The 5,103-nt window shown below is 38.4% G+C and overlaps 1 long non-coding RNA gene across 1 annotated transcript; it reads left to right on the forward strand.

The window, feature by feature from the left end:
• Nucleotides 1–1,197: 1,197 nt before the first annotated feature.
• Nucleotides 1,198–4,872, forward strand: LOC122879819. The gene is made up of 2 exons (XR_006378795.1): nt 1,198–1,258; nt 1,442–4,872. It is a non-coding gene; the product is annotated as an uncharacterized LOC122879819 (long non-coding RNA).
• The last annotated feature ends 231 nt before the right edge of the window (nt 4,873–5,103 follow it).

Here is a 5,103-nt window from a genome sequence, read left to right on the forward strand (position 1 = left end):
TCCCAGCCAGGCCCTTCTTGATACGTATTGTGCCGCTCTCTTTCATACAATGAAGCGAGCCTGCACAGAACCGAAGCTCACTGCCTGTTGTCTCTTATTTTCCTGTATATTCAGGTAATATAATGTAAAACACACATAAACATGCATACAAGAGAACTGTATACTATTTTGGTTTTTATTTACTATTTTTATATACTATTATTTACTATTTTACCAACGTAAGAGTGGGTTTGTAAAGGTAGACCACATAAAAGTTTTGTTTTAAGCTCTGCTAGTCAGCATCAGGCGAACACGAGGTTTTGTAATGGCGGCGCCCCTCCGCAACTTTAACTCCCATGCAAAATAAGCATGTAGTATCCTGGACATGGTTGTAGTATTCAGATATCACTTTTTGAGTAACTGTTGTAATGTTAAGGAAGTAATGTTCAAGAATTGTAAAAACTATGTTTATTGTAATAATATGTTGGTGTGTAAAATGTGTCAATGTGCAGACCAAGTAATTAGAATTTTATTTCTAGTATAAATAGTAACAAGTTAGCTTGTATACATGCATAAAAACACAGAGATGCATATTAATTCTAAAATGAATACACATTCTGGTAGGAACTGTTTAAGAGTGAGAAAGACCAAATGTTTTTTTGTTAGATTGGCAGATTCTGACAGCATATTGAAAAAAGGCTTTTTGAATTTTTTGTGATTAAACATACAATGAAGCTAGGCTGCACAGAACCGAAGCTCACTGCCTGTTGTCTCTTATTTTCCTGTATATTCAGGGTTTTCTTCTGTGCGGGTCTGCCCCCTAGACCGGACCCGCAACAGAAGTAAGGTGTACACTGCTGCCTAAAGAAACTGTAACAGCAAACCGTGTAACAGTGTGGAGGATAATTCACACATAGCACTCTAATGTTTGTTTATTTATTTATTTATTTATTTATTACCTCCGCCAAGGAGGTTATGTTTTTGGTGCTGTTTGTTTGTCTGTCAGAAGGATTATGGAAACCACTGGTCCAATTTTCATGAAACTTGGTGGAAGGTGCAGCATGGGCCACGGAAGAACCCATAGGAGCAGATCCATGGCAAAAAAATGTTTTAAAATATTTTATGGTTTATGGTTATTTTATAGTTTCTCTGTCCTCTTCTCTGTGTGTTTGACCAAGGGCGGGGCTCAGCTCCTACACACGCACGCGTGCACACACACACACAGTGGACAGCCGAGCAGAGAGGCCGCGGTGGAGACAGTGAAGCAGGTGAAGTGAAGGTAATGTTTTACTCGAGTTGACAACAGCTCAACTAAAATGTAGAAAAAGTAGAAAAACTTTGTCCGCAGTTGTTGTTGTTACAACCACAGCGTTCTTGTTAAGCTAATAGCGAACTGTTAGGAACAAGCTAAAATGTTTATCTTAGTATGCCACAAATCTTATAATTTGGCATATTCTTGTAGACTTACCTACAGGCTGAGATGGCAGCCCCTCCTCCAAACCAGCCCCTCCTCAATCACAGCAGCAGGGAGGAGGACAGAGGACAGGAGGAAGGACTGATACTGACTGATCTCTGAGTTCTTCATTCTTCAAACTTCGCTCTGTATTTTGATGTCAAGAATATTAGGCTATTTATTTTACTGACATTTTAGATTTGTTTCCACTGAAATATTATTGAGTGTATATAGTGACTTTACTGTTGTGAACTTTACAGTCGCTGCTCTAGAAACAATATTTAGTTATATATAAATCAATTCTGATCCTGTTCTGAATTTATTGTTTTTAAAACATGATAATTAAAAAAACCAATCTTTAGTTCTGAAAAAGAACTGGTAAGAGAATTGATAAGATAAAGATACAATCCTAACAATACCCACCCCTACAACTGGTGGGGGCTCACCTTGACTTTGGGAGAATGAGCAAATCGCAGTTCAAATCTCTTCACTATAAGCCTTGTTTAACCAATATTATTTTGTAATTATTATTTTTTATGGCACACAGTGCTTCTAGTTTAAGGTGTGTTAGATAGTAACAGCCTTGACATGGTTTATTAAATGTTTTATGTGTAGGCTATTATCTGATAGTAATAGTATAGTGTTTTTGTATTGCACTTTTATATGACAGTGTTCACAATATGCTTAACATAAATTGAAGAAAACAGAAACTAAAACCAGGGAATAGAGAACAAAGGTATACATAGTAAAAATAAAAAAGGATTAATAATAATTATAATTAAAATGGATTAATAAGTTATACTTAAGTAGATGTTAAAGCAAGCCTAAAAAGATTAGTTTTAAGAGGAGATTGCAAAGTCTTTTAGTCTTCAGTATATATGCTAGGACACCTAAAAGCCTTTGGTTAGATGACCTAAGGAGCTGTGAAGAAACATAGGGTTTTTAAAAGTTATGCTTTACCATGTAATGACCATTTTATAATGCGAAAATGAATAGGTAGCCAATGTTAGAAGGCCAGCACCAGTGAAATGTAGAGTGCATTTGGTCCTGGTCAGTAATCTTCTATCTGAACTAATTGAAGACGATCCAATGTTGACTGTTTCACAGATAAAAAGAGCTTTGCAGCAGTCTAAACAGGACATTAGAGACAGAAAGGGTCTGATTTTGGTGATATTCCTAAAGTGTAGGCAGCAGCTCTCTCTTAATGTGTTATGATGTTTATAATTGAGATCACAGTGTACACAGGATGACATGCTACAGTTTATTTAGGACAGTAAATATGTATTGTTTTGTCTATGATCCAATTATGCTATACATGAGGTACTGTTGCCTTTGTACCAGTGTCTAAAGGGCAATATACAGTGGCAGTCTATAACGAATGTTAACACACCCGAGACTGTTGTTTTCTATGTACTTTCTACTCATGTAAACCTGTGATGACGCACATCTTGTGTCATCCTTCGCTGACGTGAGTTACTGCATCAGGAGGCACCACAGGCATGCATCGTTCTCCAAAAAAAAACAACCCGCAATTCACATTCACATTTACTCTTAGGATTGGCTCATCCCAGATACTATACCCTGAGTACTTATTTTGTCTCTACTGCATGTCTGGTGTGTGCCTCGGGCATCAACTGACATGGGATATGTACTGTATAAAATAACAGCAAAAACCTTGGACGGTTGTTCCTTTGGATGTGCACTATTGCTGTGTTGTCTAATAATGTCACTCAGTGAAAGTAACTTGAATTCTTCTTTTGGATTCTCCCTCAAGGCAAATCTGTGTCCTTGACTTTTTATGCACCTGGTACACACACTGCCTTTGTTCACTCTATAATCCTCAGTAAGTGCTGTTTGTTTCAATGTCACTAAGATACATCATGGCCTCTCCTTTGAAAACAGCATGGAAGAATGCTCAGAAAAGTCTTTTCAGGTCTTAGTCTTTGATGTCTTGCTTGGGGACCTCTCTTTTAAATTCAATCTTCTATTTCTGTGTGTTTGTGTCTGCATTTCTGAGAGGAAGAGAGGTGACAGATGAGAGAGCAAAAGAGAAAGAAGGCGAGATAAAGCAAGAAGGAGGTAGTATCACCTGCTCCTGTATACACTACACCAGGCTGATTCTGAACTGTGATGGGAGGCGACACCTTTCTGAAACAGTAAAAGTCCCCATGAATCACACAGTGCTCACCTCTTTCTCTCTCTGTATATCTTACTCTCGCTCTTTATCTTCCTCTTTCTCCCTTTGGGACTCAGCCTGTCTGTGTGACTCTCTCTCTGTTTCTCTGTTTGTTTCTCCATTGTCACATGTACCTGTCTCAGAGCACTATCAGCAACATGGGATGTGCCGGAGAGAAATGAAGTGCATTTGTCACTGTTTTAACATTTATACACTCTTCCTGCCACATGCTGTTTTTTCTCTCGCTGTGTCTTTATGCCTGTCTCTGTTTCTCGGTCTGGTCCTGCCTTACTGCTTACAGGCACTTCATCAGATCACAATAATAAGGAACATTTGTTTGAGCTCTCCATCTTTCACTGTTCAGAGTTGTACATTTGCTTTCTCAACACAGACCAATTCTATTATTGGTTCATAAGCATAGAAAGATTATATTTTGCCTGTGTGACAGATGTTAAGTCTTTAAGGTGATCTCAAAGTACATATTCCTCTCCTAATACACCTTAAAATTATGGGTGTAAAACAAAGCATGCATTATGTAGATACAAAATTAAATGGCCACAGAAGCTGCATTACCAACAGACACTTGTGTGGGGGCACAGCAGTGCATTTCTAATAGCGTCACATCTTTATGAACAGATTTCAGCAGATAATATTGAAATGACAAGTGTAAGCAAAGCCTGTGTTTGTGTGCTCACTTGCAAAGAGGAAAAATCTAAAATAGAAGCTCCTGAAGCAAGCAGTGAACAGTGCTGATAATCAGAGCTGACGCTACGTCGTGTGTGCAGGGGCAATGGGAAAGCCACACTTCAGGGTCCTGTTGTGTGAGTGTGTGTGTGTGTGTGTGTGTACATGTGTATATTTGTTTGTGTGGTGTTATGTATGACTGTTTGAGGGCAAAGGAAAGCCTACTCCAGGGGAGAGAGACGTTGATTGATGTGAGGAGATATCCTCGGTGAACAGAAATAGGCTCTGACAATCCCAAATTCAACCCTTTGACCCTATACAATATGGGTCTTGGGACTCTAATACACTGTAACTGGACTATTTTGAGCTACACCTGTATTAGTTGATTGGTTTATTGACATGCATCTAAACAATGCTAATCCAGGATTCTCCTGCCTTAAAGGAAAATTCTGGTATATTTTAACCTGGTGTATTTCCCATAAATGTGACCATTGTGACGCTATAGATTATGCTAAATCTGTACTTGTCACGCGCAAGCTTCCTACAGCTTTCAAAATAAACATGATTTTTACATAAATCACTTCAAATGGTTGTCTCTGAGTCAGACCGAAAGTAAACACAGAAAGTATAGCACCCTGGAATAGCCATTATGACTAACTGCATAGAGAGCTACATGCCGGCTCTCCATATTCTTGTTTACATGTGTGAGGCTGACTTTCACTGCGGTTATACTTTTAAGCTAGGTGCAATAGTGGATTATCGTTATTATTACTATGAGGATGATTGCGAGTCATTTCACTTTAATGGCCAA

Source organism: Siniperca chuatsi, linkage group LG1 (assembly GCF_020085105.1).
Source record: "Siniperca chuatsi isolate FFG_IHB_CAS linkage group LG1, ASM2008510v1, whole genome shotgun sequence".
In the NCBI taxonomy this organism is placed as follows: domain Eukaryota; kingdom Metazoa; phylum Chordata; class Actinopteri; order Centrarchiformes; family Sinipercidae; genus Siniperca; species Siniperca chuatsi.